The sequence below is a fragment of the Paramormyrops kingsleyae genome, chromosome 4 (assembly GCF_048594095.1).
Source record: "Paramormyrops kingsleyae isolate MSU_618 chromosome 4, PKINGS_0.4, whole genome shotgun sequence".
In the NCBI taxonomy this organism is placed as follows: Eukaryota; Metazoa; Chordata; class Actinopteri; order Osteoglossiformes; family Mormyridae; genus Paramormyrops; species Paramormyrops kingsleyae.
Window position 1 is genome coordinate 25,269,984 of NC_132800.1, and position 18,995 is coordinate 25,288,978.

General features: G+C 46.3%; 1 pseudogene; it reads left to right on the forward strand.

Annotated features, from left to right (window-relative positions):
- Window positions 1-18,995, forward strand: part of LOC111835269 (NACHT, LRR and PYD domains-containing protein 12-like) — a 202,143-nt pseudogene that overhangs the window by 25,708 nt on the left and 157,440 nt on the right.

Sequence of the window (18,995 nt, forward strand, 5' to 3'; positions counted from 1 at the left end):
GCGAGGGGGATAGAGAAATGGATGGAGGAGGAGGATCTGAGGGTGCAAGAGGGGGTGGCAACTTGTAGGAGGTCGGACAGATATGGAGGGGCAAGGTTGTGGATGGCCTTAAATGTTAACAGCAAGATCTTAAAGTCAATACGGAACTTAACTGGCAGCCAGTGAAGCTCCTGTAAAATGGGAGTGATGTGGTGGATGAAGGGGGTTCGGGTGATAATACGGGCAGCTGAATTTTGTACCAATTGTAGCTTATGAAGGGATTATCTTTATCGTTTTGGAAGCCATTAAGAAAAAAATGGTCTTCTTGTTTTATCCTGTTCATTTTGTGATTAAATGCTAAAAAAAAAAAAAAAAAAACATATTTAGGTGTAATTTTTGGGGGGCTGGGAACCAATTAAATGGTTCTCCATTATTTTTTATGGGAAAAATTTGATCAGAACTCAAACTTTTTAGGATTCGATCCAGAGTCCGGAACAGATTAAGTTCGAGAACCGAGGTACCACTGTATATAATGAAATGTAACATTTATCTCCCCTGTGGATTAATCATGAGGCTGGATATTTTTTCACCATGACAATCTGGAAGCCAGATTTTATATTGACTGAAGTTAGTGATGTAGTAAAGTGACAGGTTTTCCATGACTGTCCTTTGTGTGACAAACAGCCAAGAGCCAGAATTTCACAGAATGTTTGAACTCTGTGCCTCTGAGTGGAAGGCTGCTGGTTCAGATCTCCTGGCTAGAAGAGTGATGCCATTGCTGGGCCCTTGAGCAAATCCCTTAATGCCAATCACTACAGGGGGCTGGATGCTGGCCGACCCTGCGCTGTGACCCCAAACTTCCTCTCACCTGTGTGTATCTGTGTGTCTCAGGGAGCAGAATGGGATGGGTGAAAAGTCAATTTCCCCATGAGGATGAATTAAGTGTCACTGTTCATAAACATTTTGTTTAAATGAATGTTCCTTTTAAAAGTATATCTGAAAGGATTGGTAGTCCTACAATTAGGGTTTTGGTGATTCCATAAGTTCACAGGTAGAGCAATACAGAAAAAATAATTTCACTCACAGGATCAGGAATTCAGGTGTCATTTAAAAAGCATAAACTCCTCTGGACATCATTCAAATCCCACATAAACACACACACACACATATCCCAGGCAGGAACTGAACCCAAAACCCTAGGTGGTCGGCTGTAGTGCTGATCACTGAGCTACAGCGCTGCTCAGAGCTTTATGAAAATACTTATGCAGATATTAAAGTCTCAGTGTAACTGGCCCTTTAAGATCATTAAACAGCAGTGCATTAAAAAGTGGTTTGCAGTTGGGTACAGGGTTTCAAGGACATTGAAACAACAAAATAACTGATATATTTTAATTAACCTGTGACTGAATGGATTTTAGAGCATATTCACACTCATTCCCTCATTCCATCTTTCTCTGCAATATAACACCTACAGAACGTTATTGGGAAGATGGTCTGTATGACTTGAAAATGTACAGTTTGATTCAAACTACAGACTTTTAACCCATGATAGATTTACCCACTACCAATGATTATATGACTGCAAAAAATGGCCAAAATACAAATTATGCTGAAATAAAGTTTGATTGGATATTTTGTATCACTATAATCACTGATGTGTAGGATATATACTGGTCTCTGTGTATAATAACATGACTCCTTTTGCAGGATGAACAGCTGTAATCTCACAAAGAAATGCTGTGAGGCGCTGGCTTCAGCTCTCAGATCAAACTCCTCACCCCTGAGAGAGCTGGACCTGAGTGACAATGACCTGCAGGATTCAGGAGTGAAGCTGCTCTCTGCTGGACTGGGGGATTCATACTGTAAACTGGAGATACTGAGGTCAGTATTCCTGAGTATCCCACGCCATAAACTGGAGATACTGAGGTCAGTATTACTGGGTATTTTGAACTGTAAATTGGGGATACTGAGGTCAGTCATATTTGTCCGGTCAAATAATAAACTGGTATTTTACTACAACACTGCAACTGGGACACAGATTAAACCACAGACCACAGGTATTTGACAGCACAATTGAGACACCCTCCACCCTCCAGACACAGACAGGAGTATCCTGGGAAGGGCTGAGGGATCAGCCACATGGCCAGTTCATTTACTCTGACTTAAGCTCCTGTTTAGGCCTCTAGATGCAGCAGAAGGACTAATATTATAAAAGCCTCTCATGTCTGATGTGCCTCAGCCAGTAATGCGGCTGATCCTGAATCCAAGCTGTCTAAGCATGAACTATGTCAGTACTTTATATTATAAGGCCTCGTTCACACGGACGTCTGTACCAGGCGTTTTTCTGGCGTTCGTTGCGCCAGGTGAGCGCCGACCATTTTTCTGCTCATTGGAGCAAATCAAAGCGTCCACACGGGCGTTCAGCACCGGCGTTCGGCCGGCTACGCGTTCAGGTGGCGTCAAATAAACGCTGCATGCAACGTTTTCTTGGCGTCAAAATCCCGACGAACGCGAGGAAAACGACGCTGTTGCGCTTACATGGCGTTCGGTTGGCGTTCTGGAGGACCGAATATGTCCCATGATTCTGTACGGCAACTACGAGAAACCACATTTTACGGAAAATGTGATACTTGTAACATCGGTATTGTACCAGCAGTGAATTAATCAGCTGCTGGTACAATACCGATATTACGAGTAACCCAACCGACGGATCAACTGGTGCTAATATTTTCGCTTAAAATACCAATTTAAAAAGCTCAGTAGGCAACTGGGAATCTGGACATCTATAAAGAAAAACTCGTTTAACTGATGCGCCGTATCTGCTTTCTCTTTTCAACTGGCTTTACTCATAGGGTTCAACTGTAGTTAATATGAAGTTACAAAAGCTGTAGAAATATTTCAGCATAAAACCATGCGATATAAATAATTATAGTGTTACAGCAATTACGGTCGTAATTATCATTAAGCCTTGCAACCCCGATTAGGATAAGCAGTGGGGAGATTGATGGATGTGTGAATGTAAATAAAGTTTACATAAATGCATCTTGGACGTCTAGCTTAAAAATTAGTTTACACACTGCAGCTGATCTCCCCCAAATTTAAGCAATTAATAAACCCCGCTTCTCTCCAATGCCTCGACAATTACGGATGGATTCGAGAGTACAGCATAACTTTGGCTACTTATTACCGGTGCGACATACTCAGAAAACGGCGACTGAAACACACACACTGAACCCGAAACAAAATCACAAAAAAACTGAAAATGAAAGACGCAAATTATGCACGTTTGAAAGTAATTTTTAAATGTAAAACTAGAACTTTACAATGTGATTTCGTCATCTTGTTTAAATTTCGAAATATACATTAGAAACCTTAAGAGTAATTACTGCCCCCACAGGTAAATACACGAAACTACAGATTGGGCGTCAGGCTGGTGTTAAACAGCGTCAAGCGAACGCCAGTGAAACGCCAATCGAACACAGCTACAAAACGCAGGAAAAACGCGTATGGCGATCAGAGGTCAGTCGAACGTCCGTGTGGACGAGGCCTAAACTGTTTCTGTGATGTTTGCAAGGCAAGTCACACGAGTGAACCTCTGCACTCACACCATTTCATACCCACTAAGCAGGTATAGATTTCAGCTTTTTAGTTCTCAGAAAAGAGGACATGATGCAGATGTTTTGTTTTAATATTGTTATACTGACTTAATATTGTTACACAATATACTAGAGTAAATACCTGGGCTGGACTTTACACAGTTTCATAACAGAGGAACCTAAACCACATTTGGTCAGGTGGAATTACACCAAATAAAATCCTCCTTTATTTTGGGTACCTGCTGCATGGACACCTTCCTGTGTCACATCAGCCGCCTGTCAGCTATAATAATAATAATAATAATAATAATAATACATTTTATTTATAGGCGCCTTTCTATATACTTAAGGACACCGTACAGTGAATGCAAAAAGAACAATATAAATAATAAAACCATAATAATACAAAAAATACAGGAATAAATACATAGGTTAAATTAGACAAAGCAACTAAATTCACAGAGAGAAAGCTAGCTTGAACAGATGGGTTTTAAGTTTCGATTTGAAGAGAGGAAGTGAGTCAATGTTTCTGAGCTCAGATGGTAATGAGTTCCAGAGTTGAGGAGTGACTGAAAGCTCTGCTCCCCATGGTGGCCAGATGGGCGAGGGGGATAGAGAAATGGATGGAGGAGGAGGATCTGAGGGTGCAAGAGGGGGTGGCAACTTGTAGGAGGTCGGACAGATATGGAGGGGCAAGGTTGTGGATGGCCTTAAATGTTAACAGCAAGATCTTAAAGTCAATACGGAACTTAACTGGCAGCCAGTGAAGCTCCTGTAAAATGGGAGTGATGTGGTGGATGAAGGGGGTTCGGGTGATAATACGGGCAGCTGAATTTTGTACCAATTGTAGCTTATGAAGGGATTTCTTAGAGAGACCAAAGAGGAGAGAATTGCAATAATCAAAGCGAGTGGCAACAAGACTGTTAACAAGAACAGCAGTGGAACGTGGGGTAAGGGAAGGACGTAGGCGATTAATATTACGTAGGTGGAAATATGAAGACCGGGTGATGTTATTGATGTGAGACTGGAAGGATAAGGTACTGTCGAGGATGGCACCCAGACTCTTAACCTGTGGTGAGGGGAAAACAGACGAGTTAACAATAACTAGAGAAAAACTGTCAGTGTTGGATAGTGCTGATTTAGTTCCAACTAGAAGATCCTCAGTTTTGTCATTATTTAGTTTGAGAAAGTGTCATCTGCATAACAGTGGAAATTGATATTGTACTTGCGAAAGATATTGCCAAGGGGAAGGAGGTAGATAATAAAGAGGAGGGGCCCCAGAACAGAGCCCTGGGGCACACCTAAAGTGACAGTGGAAGGCTGAGATGTGAAGGATTTGATCTGAATGAACTGAGTACGGCCAGAGAGATAAGATTTGATCCAGTGTAATGGAGTGTGCCTGATACCAATAGAAGATAATCTATTTATGAGGGTGTTGTGACAAATGGTATCAAAGGCCACACTCAGGTCAAGAAGAATGAGAATAGTTAGTAAACCAGAGTCAGCTGCCATAAGTAGGTCGTTAGTGATTTTTATAAGTGCAGTTTCTGTGCTATGAAGAGGGTGAAAGCCAGACTGGAACTGTTTATACAAATTACTGTGAGATAAGTGGGAATGAAGTTGAATAGCTACTGTTTTTTCAAGAATTTTAGAGATAAAAGGTAAGTTAGAAATTGGACGGAAGTTATTGAAGTCAGTAGGATCAGCACCAGGTCGTTTCAGTATTGGAGTTATGACAGCAATTTTGAAGGATGGAGGAACAGTTCCAGTGGTGAAAGAAGAGTAAATGATAGCAGAAATGAGGGGAATCAGAGAAGGGAGGCAGACTTTAACCAGATCTGTGGGTAGAGGGTCCAACTGACAGGTGGATGGCTTGGATCTGAAATTTCTGAAAGGGTGGGAAGCTGAAAGGATGAAAATGTCAGAGTAGGGGAGTGGAGTTCAAATGAGCTACTAGTGGAGGTTGATCCAAGGTCCTGATGGATCCTCTGTATTTTTTCATTAAAGAAGGACATACAGTAAGGGAATTGCAGAGATCTGTAGAATAAAGATGTGATGGTAGAAAATCCGGGGGTCGGGTAATATTGTTGAGTATTGAAAACAATGCCTTAGTATTACACTTATTGGATGAAATTATATGGGAATAATAGTTGGATTTGGTTTGAGCAATAGAATCCCTGTAGTATGATATGTGGTCTTTGAACATCTCTTTGTGAACAGTGAGTCCAGGTTTTCTGTAAAGCCTCTCTAGTTGGCGACCTTTGGTTTTTAAAAGCCAAAGTTCAGATGTAAACCAGGGAGCAGAAAAACAAAAAGAGACAGATCTGGTTTTTAATGGGGCAACAGAGTTAAGAATGTCACGAAGCCCGGAGTTATAATAGGAAATTAACTCTTCTGGGGTGGATATATTGGAAATGTCCAGATTAATTATATTATATTATAATATTAATGCTAGAACTAAGTAAATCCAGATTAATATTCTTAATATTGCGAAAGGAAATGAAACGAGGGAACTTCTGAACAGAAAATGTGAGTTCAACTTTAAATGATCCATTTTATGATCAGTTATGGGGAGTTCAACTGCTGTACAATCAGAGGGGATAACACCAGAGCAGCACATTAAGTCCAAAATATGCCCTTTAGAATGAGTCGGAACATCAGTGTGCTGCTGAAGTCCAAAACTCTTGAGACAAGATGTAAAGTCTCTTATAAAGGGATTATTATTATTGTCCATGTGTATATTAAAATCCCCCAACAATATTATATTTGACGATAACGTAGATAAGTTAGTTAGAAAAGTAGCAAAGTCATTTAAAAAGTCAGTATTTGATTTAGGGGGACGGTAAACAGTTGCAATGATGGTAGGAGTAGGTCCAGACAGTTGACATACAGTGGATTCAAAGGACCCAAATGCCTGAACAGACACTGGCGAAACTCTCCATTTCTCACGGTAAATTATCAGCCAGAACCACGGGGTTCAGAGATGTAAACAAACCCCGGAGGAGCAGATTCATTAAGCTGAGAAAAGTCATCAGGCAGTTGCCATGTCTCAGTTAGACAGAAAAAGTCAAACTTCCGGTCGATCAAGAGATCCTGGATGAGATGTCCCTTGCTCTTAAGTGAGCGGATGTTTAACAGACCGAAGTTTACAGTTGAAGTTTCACGTAGTGTAGTAGTAGTGCTAGTCGACCGAGCTAGGCTTGCTAGCACACTGTGGTCGACAGTCCTGCTGGAGTTACATGGACGACGGGAGCTGGACCAGATGGAGTTTATTGTTTTCGAGGTGTCGGCCCGGAAACCCCGGCGGGACCCACGGTGAATGTATCTCCGGCGAGGGCAGAAAGCGATGTCCGGGTAAAGCTGCAGTATAGTCAGCGGATGTTCAGACAGGTGGAAACGCAGCCGGAGAAGCTCAGCCGCCAAATATTGGAGCAGACCCGTCGCAGGTTGGAAAACAAGTGACAGTGGAGTCCAGATAAAACCAGATAAAAATGCAATTGATCCACATTGTGAGCGAGGATCGGACAACTTAAACGTCCAATGGGCAAATGGGCAGATCCAGATCCAGGAAAGACTCAATACCAGCGAGCAGCGGCAGTCAGTTCGCGCCAGCGTTCGCCCAACCGGAAATCCAGCTGTCAAATTAGTTTGTCAAATTAGCTATGAGAGAGGAATCACTCCTGTAATCAGCTCTCACTGCACTGTACAGATCTGTGTGGACCACAGTGTTTAAAATGTTCATGTGCTAAGGTCTCTCAAACAGGATTCCTGAAAGTACTGTTGCATCCATTAATTTGTTTGCAATTAACTTTTAACTTCATAATTTGTACGATTTTAATATAGAACAAGCTGTGCATCAGGTAGGTCGGCCTGACTGGCCTGCATTAGCTGCTGGGGATGTTCACATCTCCTCCGGTCAGAGTTCCTAGTCACTTTGGGGACACCTGGCAGAAAGATGTCTGACCACTGCCAGTCATTTCTGCTGCTTGTCTAACCCTCTGGAAAACATGACAGAGTCAATATTGTTTTTTTTTGCCCAGGACACTAAGCAAAGCAAAACTTCCCAAGTTTCACTAATAAAAAGTCTTGGCAGTTTCAGCTGGTGCTGAGATGCTCAGCTATAGAACGGAATATTCTGAGCCTTCAAAATACTGTGAAGCTGTTAAACCAATTAAATTGCATATTCATCTGACATGAGACAGCTGACAGATACAGAAACTCCTAAGCTAACAAGGTGCTTTTTTTCAATCTCATTGTGCAGCAGCAGTAATTGGTCCACATTCCCTAAAGGTTACAAGGTCACACTCTGTATAGTTTACATCAACTTCTCGTTACATCTTCTTAATGGCGTCCTAATGATTACATTCTCTATGTGTTATACAGTACCATGTAATATTTCATATGGACACCCCCAAAGGGGCGGTCTTTATTTTAGGGGGATAAGGGTGGGGGCATTTAGGATGGACAGCTTAAGGGCCGCCGAAGTGTGGAAGTTAGCTCCTTCCTCACGCGGCTGGGCCCGGCTTCTTGGTCGCTGTCTGAGCAGGTGGGGGGTGGGTGGTCATCCTCCAGGCGTCTGTGTTAGAGAGAGAGACGACAAGCAGGCTGCTCACCAGTCACCCTCTCCCCCCCTCTGCCCACGATGCAGGCTCTTAGCCGTGCTGGGGGAGGCGATCCCCCCCTCTCTCTGGGGCTGTTATCAGCTGCCAGCCGCCTCCTGTTGACATTCCTCACTTCCTCATGGGTGGTTCTGCGGCCAACCGTGGGGATCTTGTGGTTTCTGTCCGGCACTGTGGTGCTGATCGTCCTCTTTGGGATTTAGCCGACTTTCCTGCCCCTGTGGCGTCACACTGTTTGCTCTTGGCGTCACTGCAGGGCCTCATCCTCTCTGCCATCAGAGCTCTTCTTGTGGCAGGACTGTGGATGAGGGAGTCCAGGTCTAAGTTTCATGCAGTGGGTCGCTGTCACTGGATGGTTTAATTTTCAGCTGGGCAGATTATTCATGTCCGTTTCTACACAGTCAGTGTGGCTAAAAGGTGAGCTTCAGTGAACAGTGTGTGGGGGCCGCAGGAACAGAGGCACACAGTCAAACCCGGGTGCAGACTAATGCCCCCAAATGGCAGCTTTTTAACAGAAGCAAGGAGAGCAGGGATGGAGGAAAAGGGGGAGGTGCTGAATGGCTGTTTGGTCCGGGGGGGGGGGGGGGGTCCACGCCAGTTGGTGGTCTGGCTTTGGGCAAGTTAACACTGGCATTTTGATGGTTCGCTGCCAACTGTATTTTGTCTGATATTTTGTGATTTCCTTTCTGTAGGCTGTCAGGCTGTAGAGTCACAGAAGAAGGCTGTTCTTCCCTGGCTTCAGCTCTGAGGTCAAACCCCTCACACCTGAGAGAGCTGGATCTGAGCTACAATCACCCAGGAGACTCAGGAGTGAAGCTGCTCTCTGCTGTACTGGAGGATCCCAGCTGTAAACTGGAGAAGCTGAAGTGAGTACAGAATATGCATTTTTACAAAAAACAAACTGGACACCAGGAAAACCCACAATGCATTTCAGCAGTTACATAATAAACAAACAGCTTCTGTTTTCTTCTCCTACTTCCTTATATCCCACAATCTTATCAGCCCTCGATCCATGTTAGAAATAATTAAGCAGTGAAGCAGGAAACATCCATTCAACCATATAATCCATGCAAAACATTTGTGTTGGTTAGCAAAGTTCACGGTACTGTTACAGTTAAACATGCTGATTTTAACATAAATATATTTAAACAAAAATATAATGGACACCAACAGAATCGGAATGATTGTTAAAATGATTTTTAGTAATTTGTTTTCTGAAAATCCATTATGTCATGGCCTCTAGTCTCATTTGAATAGAGTGCTGCAGTGTAAAAAGTGAATTTAAAAGTGTTACATTTTTTTTTTAAGGGTGGGCCAGTGTGAACTCACAGAGAAATGCTGTGAGGCGCTGGCTTCAGCTCTCAGATCAAACTCCTCACCTCTGAGAGAGCTGGACCTGAGTGACAATGACCTGCAGGATTCAGGAGTGAAGCTGCTCTCTGCAGGACTGGAGGATTCACACTGTAAGCTGGAGATACTGAGGTGAGTATTACTGGGTATCCCACACTGTAAACTGTGGGTACTGAGGTGAGTATTGCTGGGTATTTCACACTGTATGCTGGAGATACTAAGGTGGAAAATAACTAATGATTTCAAAATAAAGCAGGAGTATCTAAGGATGTTTTCACATATAGTCCTCTTTAAAGGAACCAAACTCAGACCTCTAGAAGTGGTCCCAAAAGTGGACCAACAGGAAGGGAAGTCAGTTCTTTTTGTGTTCACAATGCGAGTTCGTTTGAAAGGGGACTCAGTTCTCTTTCTGGTTTACTTCAGCTCAGATGGGGCCTCAGTCCTTTTTCTGTTCACACTTCAAGGTCTTAAAGCTCTCAGACCTTTACTTTGTGTTGTAGATAGTTGATGTTTTATGTTTTCTTCGTTCCAAATGTCTAGAAGCGCCATAGTCTCCTCCTCTGAACAAACTATTCCGCGTCCCACACTTGCAGCCATTATTTTTGCTTGTTTCCCGGAACTGTGCCACGTGATCTGCCTACGGCAAAGCCAAAGGGTAAAAATTGTCGAAGCAAGCCAGGACCACTTTGTGTACATAATGCACAAGTTAAACAGACCGTGACACAGACTAAAAGCAAACTGGACTGAGACCACCTCCCGATGTAGTCTCAGTTTGGTTAGTTTCAAAGGGGTCTGAGTTCGTTTGGCGAGGGCGTCTGCGCATACGAGGGCGGCAAGGCGCGCGTGGGAGGGCGTGCGCGCGTAGGAGGGTGGCAAGGCGCGCGTTGGAGGGCGTCCGCGCGTGGGAGGGCTTTCGGGCATACGAGGGCGGCAAGGCGCGCGCGTAGGAGGGTGGCAAGGCGCGCGCGTAGGAGGGTGGCAAGGCGCGCGTAGGTGAGTGTCTGTGCGTACGAGGGCGGCAAGGCGCGCGTAGGTGAGTGTCTGCGTACGAGGGCGGCAAGGCGCGCGCGTAGGACAGTGTCCGCGCATGGGAGGGGGTCCGCGCATGGGAGGGCGTCCGGGCATTTGAGGGTGGCAAGGCGCGCGTAGGTGAGTGTCTGTGCGTAGGAGGGCGGCAAGGCGCGCGTAGGTGAGTGTCTGCGTACGAGGGCGGCAAGGCGCGCGCGTAGGACAGTGTCCGCGCATGGGAGGGCGTCCGCGCATGGGAGGGCGTCCGCGCATGGGGAGGGCGTCCGGGCATATGAGGGCGGCAAGGCGCGCGCGTAGGAGGGCGGCAAGGCGCGCGCGTAGGAGGGCGGCAAGGCGCGCGCGTAGGAGGGCGGCAAGGCGCGCGCGTAGGAGAGTGTCTGTGCGTACGAGGGTGGCAAGGCACGCGCGTAGGAGAGTGTCTGTGCGTACGAGGGCGGCAAGGCACGCGCGTAGGAGAGTGTCTGTGCGTACGAGGGCGGCAAGGCGCGCGCGTAGGAGAGTGTCTGTGCGTACGAGGGTGGCAAGGCACGCGCGTAGGAGAGTGTCTGTGCGTACGAGGGCGGCAAGGCGCGCGCGTAGGAGAGTGTCTGTGCGTAGGAGGGCGGAAAGGCGCGCGCGTAGGAGGGTGGCAAGGCGCGCGCGTAGGAGAGTGTCTGTGCGTAGGAGGGTGGCAAGGCGCGCGCGTAGGAGAGTGTCTGTGCGTAGGAGGGTGGCAAGGCGCTCGCGTAGGAGGGTGGCAAGGCGCGCGCGTAGGAGGGTGGCAAGGCGCGCGCGTAGGAGGGTGGCAAGGCGCGCGCGTAGGAGGGTGGCAAGGCGCGCGCGTAGGAGGGTGGCAAGGCGCGCGCGTAGGAGGGTGGCAAGGCGCGCGCGTAGGAGGGTGGCAAGGCGCGCGCGTAGGAGGGTGGCAAGGCGCGCGCGTAGGAGGGTGGCAAGGCGCGCGCGTAGGAGAGTGTCTGTGCGTAGGAGGGTGGCAAGGCGCGCGCGTAGGAGGGTGGCAAGGCGCGCGCGTAGGAGGGTGGCAAGGCGCGCGCGTAGGAGGGTGGCAAGGCGCGCGCGTAGGAGGGTGGCAAGGCGCTCGTGTAGGAGGGTGGCAAGGCGCGTACGAGGGCGGCGAGGCCTTTTTACTGTGAGCTTGGATTCAATGACGTCATGGATTCTGTATATATATTTTTATGTATTACTGATATATATTTTTATTAGTGCTGTCAAAATTAGCGCGTTAACGCATGCGATTAATTTGAAATATTTAACGAGTTAAAAAAAATTTAACGCAATTAACGCGGTTGCAGTTTTTTTTATTTCCTGTTGTGGCCGACGTGTGTTCAACGTGCAAAGAAGTATGGATAACACCAAGGAAGGACTTTTAGACGGAAAGTTTCAGTATAAAACTCTGCCGGATGGTTCTGTGGATAAAACTTTGCCCAAACAAAGCCGACAAGTACGGTACATAATGTTGCCCAAACAAAGCCGACAAGTACTGTACATAACTTTGCTCAAACAAGGCCGACAAGTGCCCCGCATAACTTTGCCCAAACAAAGCCCCGCGTAACTTTGCCCAAGTGAAAGCCAAAAGCGCTGCATTACATTGCACACTTCAAAGCTTGACAAAGGCGATGCGGAACTTTTCCCAATGTACCACAATACAAGTGTTACCAAAGCAAATGTTAATTGTAATTTGCTGAATCACGGAATTATAAAAATCTATAGAATAAAAGAGTAAAATGTAAACTGTAAATAAATGTACTTATGTCGAGCGTTGCATCCTCTCCGCTCAAAAAAGCGTCCTCCTCCATCGAATCAATGGATAAAAGCGACACTTTCTTCCCCCGAACCACTCTTCAAAATCATCTTCTGTGCTTTCTCAACAGTGAAAGTCATCCGAGCCATTTTTCTTCAGTCAAAAAAGTTGTTGTCCGAAAATAACTGGGGAGACTACGTGCGCAATGCGTACTCGAGACACTCCCACAAATACTGCACCTGCAGAGAATAAGTTGCGCATTCATGTCCCCAGCGCGAAAAACAATGCCCAATCAGCACATCCCATACCATTTTGCAAACCTTAGACACACCTCTATTGGATGAAGCAAATGACACTGTAATTTGATGTTCATGTAAAAAGTTTATTATGGTGAAACATAACCATGGGCAAAGGTTCAGTGCGTAAAAAATAATGTGCTAGCAGGGAAGCAGAGCATATATCTGAAAAAATACTTGACAATGAAGGATTACAGTGATTGATTTATGTACATAAGAGATCAAGCTTTCAAACGAGGGTAACTTTGTCATTTTATTCATTGGTTTTCTTCTAAAACTCCGAAGATAAAAAACATTGCACGAATGTACAGAATGCCGACTGACATTTTTCCGCGATGAGTGAGCAAGCTATTTGAGAGCATTACAGTCATATTTATGGAAAAATGCGTGTTTTGTCTTAATACTGTGACTGTTTATGAAGTATTGGCCGTGAAAGAAATAGTTTGAAGTGCTTAGTTTTCATTTTATTAACACTTATATTTTACTTCCTGACACTCGACCCGTTTAAAGATGGCTACCATGGTCATTTTATTTTTACTTGTTACAAAAAAACCATGGCACAAAAATTGCGCAACTTTCTACAGATATTATCTGAAAGGTTTTTTGTAGTGTAACAAGCCGTTTTTGGTTGATTTGATACATTTGTTTCTTTTATTGAACGTCATTTTTTTTTGTTATTGAAAATTCGGACGTATGCGTCCGAACCACTAGGCGGCGACAGTGAAAGAGTTAATTAAACAAAAATTCCAATAAACAATCATATTTGAATTTAAATAGTTTCATTGTCTTGAGTTTACATTAAGTATTTACATTTACATATCCAAAAAGTTTCAGTCTTTTAATTGTGATTAATCGCGATTAATTGCAAAAAAATGTGCGATTAATTAGTTAATTTTTTTTAATCGATTGACAGCACTAATTTTTATATATTATACATTTTTTTATATATTATAAAAATATATATTTTTATATATTATTGATCAAATTCATTGTTTCTACTTAATAATGCAGTCATTTTATGTTTTTGATTAGAGATTTTTTCATATAAATGCATAGGAGGGCGTCCACGCGATTGAAGAGTGAAGATAATACATCCCAAAAATGTTTATAGGTTTCTGCAGGGAAACCATCCGCTCTGGGCTCTTTGTTGTTAGGCATTTGGTTGAGGACCTTATGTAGTTCTTCTGATGTTAATGGTGCATCAAGGGTATCTGCTATTTCATTGATTAATATGGGTCCAGATTACATAACAGATTACATAAATCCAGATTATTTAAAAATGATTCTATATCAACTGCATCTGGTTCTTGTTCTGAGGAGTATAGGTTCTTATAAAATGTTCGGAAGGTGTTAATTTCACGTGATTATTGAAATATTTATTACAGCAGTAACTTTTACTTATAAGTAATGCTTGTAATGGTGAGGTGATCTTATTTATTGGGGAGTTTTTTTCTGTCTCTCTGCAGGCTGTCAGGCTGTAGAGTCTCAGAAGAAGGCTGTTCCTCCCTGGCTTCAGCTCTGAGGTCAAACCCCTCACACCTGAGAGAGCTGGATCTGAGCTACAATCACCCAGGAGACTCAGGAGTGAAGCTGCTCTCTGCAGTACTGGAGGATCCCAGCTGTAAACTGGAGAAGCTGAAGTGAGTACAGAGTGTGTGTCTGACACGCTACAGATACTTATGCATGTATGTGAAGAAGAGGCACCAATAAATAAATGGATACAGCAGCACTATGTCATTCTGCTTCTCCTATAGTGTGGACCACAGTGGAGAGTGCAGGACCAGACCAGGCTTACAGAAATGTAAGTGTGTTTGCATGTTTTTATTAATAATACCATTAATACTTTGTTATTGTTGTATTCACAAGATTGTTGTGATGAGTGTGGCTTTTTGCACTGTGTGTAGATGGATTTCCATGTTTGTGTTTAGGTGAATTTCTGTTTGTGTCATTTTAGACAACATCCAAATGAGAGAAATAAAACATCAAAATCATCACCAAAAAAACTATCAATTCATTTAATCGTTTTTAAAAATATTTTTTACAAATACTTTTATAGCTGCTCATATCATCTTTGTGTTTGTGTGGGAGTGTAACATGGTTAAAATATATTCTGATGTAGTTGTATATCTTTAATTTCATATTAAAAAGAATCCTTTGCATTTGTTCTTTTTGCACATGCTGTGAGTGTATGTGTTTTCTGTGTGAGATTCGTTAGTATTGTCCTAAGACGGCACCTATAGGCAGTGATCCTGGACTCTCTCCTCATGTGCAAAATGTGAATTTGCATTTTTACATGGTGGTTCTGGAACATACCTTACTATTCATGAGAGAATATTCCTGATTGGGCAGTGAATGCCTTAGACCAGGGGTGGCCAAATCCAGGCCTGGAGGGCCAGAGACCTGCACATTTTTGGATTTCCCCTCATTTAACACCCCGGATTCAACTGCCTGTGCTAATTACCACACAGCTTTTGAGCTGAATCATTTATGGTGGAACAGGGAAAGAACTAAGCTACACTGGGCGCCGGCCCCCCAGGACTGGATTTGGGCACCCCTGCCTTAAGCAGAAAAAACAGGCAGCGCGTGTCGATGTTCACTGGCCAATCAGGTAGTGCCCCTCTCATAAATATTAATGAGGCAGCCAATCATGTAGGGCTTTGCTTATGATTAATAAGATTTCCCAAACCACTGTGCTAAAAGAGATTTGCGCCCGAGACACACTGGATGTGCGGCGGAAAATGTCGAATTTCATCTCGGCGCCCATGTTAACAGATTAGCGCGGCCACGTGCCTGCACGAGATGCGGGGCTCACGCCTCGCGGCAGCGGCACCGCATCTAGAGTCACATGCGCAGTACGCGGATCAATACGGAAGCGTATTGCATTAATCGGAAAAACAGTCAATTCTGCTTTTCCGAATTAATGTAACAATCATCCTGTTTTTCTGGATTAATGAGATAACCTTTCTGTTTTTCATGATGCACGATCTGTGTAGTTTAATCCGCTTTTATTGATGGTTTGTAAACGGTATTATCATTAGTTTGCCGACTTTGCGCGGCACCTATTCCGCCCCGCTTGACACCGCAGTGTTTCTCCCTGATCAGCAGATACAGTATGACCCGCTTCACGGAAATAAGCCGATGCATGTGAAATGCATTCAGAGCGGAATCGTCTTCGGAAGTTTGTATCAGAATCCAGGTCCAAACCTTTATTGAATATCACTTTAAATATGTAATAATATTACTTAAATATTCTGTTATTGATGGCCATTTTCAAAGGTAAACTCCCTGTAGAAAGACGGAGAGCAGCAAGGCGCCGCACGCGCCGGATTTAGCAGTTAGAAGTATAGACACTGACTTTTAGTATTAATATCTGGTGCCGTTTTGTGGTAAATATGCTTGTGATGAATGTGTTTGATGAATGTCGCTGCTTTGTAATTTTATTTACCCGTAATTAAGCTGTTAGTTTAGCTCGCGCCGCATTTTAGCAGCTCTTCCCGCCGGCGTCGCGCGCCGTCCGACATTTCCTGAGCTATTTCAAAAACTTCAGTTCCCGCTTCGTTCGGGGAAGCTGTGCTGTTTTTATATTGTACAGAAACATAAAGTACAGGCTGCCTGATGTATTAATAATTCTCCCTCCTGCCTACAGACTCCTGCCAGCTGACACTGGACCCCAACACAGTATTCAGATACCTGACTCTGTCAGAGGGGAACAGGAAGGTGACAGAGGGGGAGCAGCCATATCCTGATCATCCAGAGAGATTTGAAGATGAGCCCCAAGTTCTGTGCAGAGAGAGTCTGACTGGCCGCTGTTACTGGGAGGCTGAGTGGGATGGACGTGGAGCCCTGATAGGAGTGACTTATAAAGGGATCAGAAGGAAACAACGGGGTAAATGTCGGGTTGGAGACGATGAAAAGTCATGGTGTCTGCACTGTGATGCTGACAGTTACAAGGCCTCTCACAATAATAAACTGACTCTCTTACCCATAAAGCCCTCAGGCTCCCGCAGAGTAGGACTGTATCTGGACTGGGGGGCTGGTGCTCTGTCCTTCTACAGAGTCTCCTCTGATGGACTGACCCCCCTGTACAGATTCACCTCCTCATTCACTGAGCCCCTCTATCCAGGGTTTCGGGTTTATATAAACTCCTCAGTGTCACTGTGACGTGTTGCTGGTTCTCCTGGCAAAAAGGTAAAATCTCTGCTTTTTAACCTTTAATACTTTTTACTCTGAAATGTATGTTTGACTAAAATAAATGCCTGTGTTCAGTGAGCTGAATAAACAAGAAAAATATCATTTTATAGCTTTTCTCTCTGACTAAAATGTAACTAAATGTAATCCTGATGGGGGGGCTTTCCCCCTCCCCTGTATATGTACATTTATATATTTATGCCTATTTACTGTATTTCCTCCTTGTACAATGACAATAAAGGCTTTCTGTTCTGTCCTATTAATGTCCTGCTTCAGCGTCACCCAAAGCATAACTGAGTAACATAATGACACCACAGTCTGGTGGATTAAATTAAATTAATTCACTTTACTACTGACACAATTAGAGTAAATCAGTGTAAATAATAACCATTTAAGTGGAGACATAACAGAAACAAAAATCACTGGAAAATATAATAAAATCCAGTTACTGCCCTGGTTCAGTGGATTAAAGTAAATAAAATTATTAATTTATTTGATTAAATAGTGAAATTTGTTTTTACCAAATAATAACCCACCTCATTGTGAAAGGCCTGGTTACGCCCCCGACGGACACAAGGGGCAGGTGCCCACCCACTCTCACCACCCCCACCCCACTGTGAAAGGTCTGGTTACGCCCCCGACGGGCAGAAGGGGCAGGTGCCCACCCACTCTCGCCACCCCCACCCCACTGTGAAAGGTCTGGTTACGCCCCCGACGGACACGAGGGGCAGGTGCCCACCCACTCTCGCCACCCCCACCCCACTGTGAGAGATCTGGTTACGCCCCCGTCGGGCAGAAGGGGCCGGTGCCCACCCACTCTCGCCACCCCCACCCCACTCTGACAGGTCTGGTTACGCCCCCGTCGGGCAGAAGGGGCCGGTGCCCGCCCACTCTCGCCACCCCCACCCCACTGTGAAAGGTCTGGTTACGCCCCCGTCGGACAGAAGGGGCCGGTGCCCGCCCACTCTCGCCACCCCCACCCCACTGTGAAAGGTCTGGTTCCGCCCCCGTCGGACAGAAGGGGCCGGTGCCCGCCCACTCTCGCCACCCCCACCCCACTGTGAAAGGTCTGGTTCCGCCCCCGTCGGACAGAAGGGGCCGGTGCCCGCCCACTCTCGCCACCCCCACCCCACTGTGAAAGGTCTGGTTCCGCCCCCGTCGGACAGAAGGGGCCGGTGCCCGCCCACTCTCGCCACCCCCACCCCACTGTGAAAGGTCTGGTTCCGCCCCCGTCGGACAGAAGGGGCCGGTGCCCGCCCACTCTCGCCACCCCCACCCCACTGTGAAAGGTCTGGTTCCGCCCCCGTCGGACAGAAGGGGCCGGTGCCCGCCCACTCTCGCCACCCCCACCCCACTGTGAAAGGTCTGGTTCCGCCCCCGTCGGACAGAAGGGGCCGGTGCCCGCCCACTGTCGCCACCCCCACCCCACTGTGAAAGGTCTGGTTCCGCCCCCGTCGGACAGAAGGGGCCGGTGCCCGCCCACTCTCGCCACCCCCACCCCACTGTGAAAGGTCTGGTTCCGCCCCCGTCGGACAGAAGGGGCCGGTGCCCGCCCACTCTCGCCACCCCCACCCCACTGTGAAAGGTCTGGTTCCGCCCCCGTCGGACAGAAGGGGCCGGTGCCCGCCCACTCTCGCCACCCCCACCCCACTCTGACAGGTCTGGTTACGCCCCCGTCGGGCAGAAGGGGCCGGTGCCCGCCCACTCTCGCCACCCCCACCCCACAGTGAAAGGTCTGGTTCCGCCCCCGTCGGGCAGAAGGGGCCGGTGCCCACCCACTCTCGCCACCCCCACCCCACCGTGAAAGGTCTGGTTACGCCCCCGTCGGGCAGAAGGGGCCGGTGCCCACCCACTCTCGCCACCCCCACCCCACTCTGACAGGTCTGGTTACGCCCCCGTCGGGCAGAAGGGGCCGGTGCCCACCCACTCTCGCCACCCCCACCCCACCGTGAAAGATCTGGTTACGCCCCCGTCGGGCAGAAGGGGCCGGTGCCCACCCACTCTCGCCACCCCCTCCCCACTGTGAAAGGTCTGGTTACGCCCCCGTCGGACAGAAGGGGCCGGTGCCCGCCCACTCTCGCCACCCCCACCCCACTGTGAAAGGTCTGGTTCCGCCCCCGTCGGACAGAAGGGGCCGGTGCCCGCCCACTCTCGCCACCCCCACCCCACTGTGAAAGGTCTGGTTCCGCCCCCGTCGGAC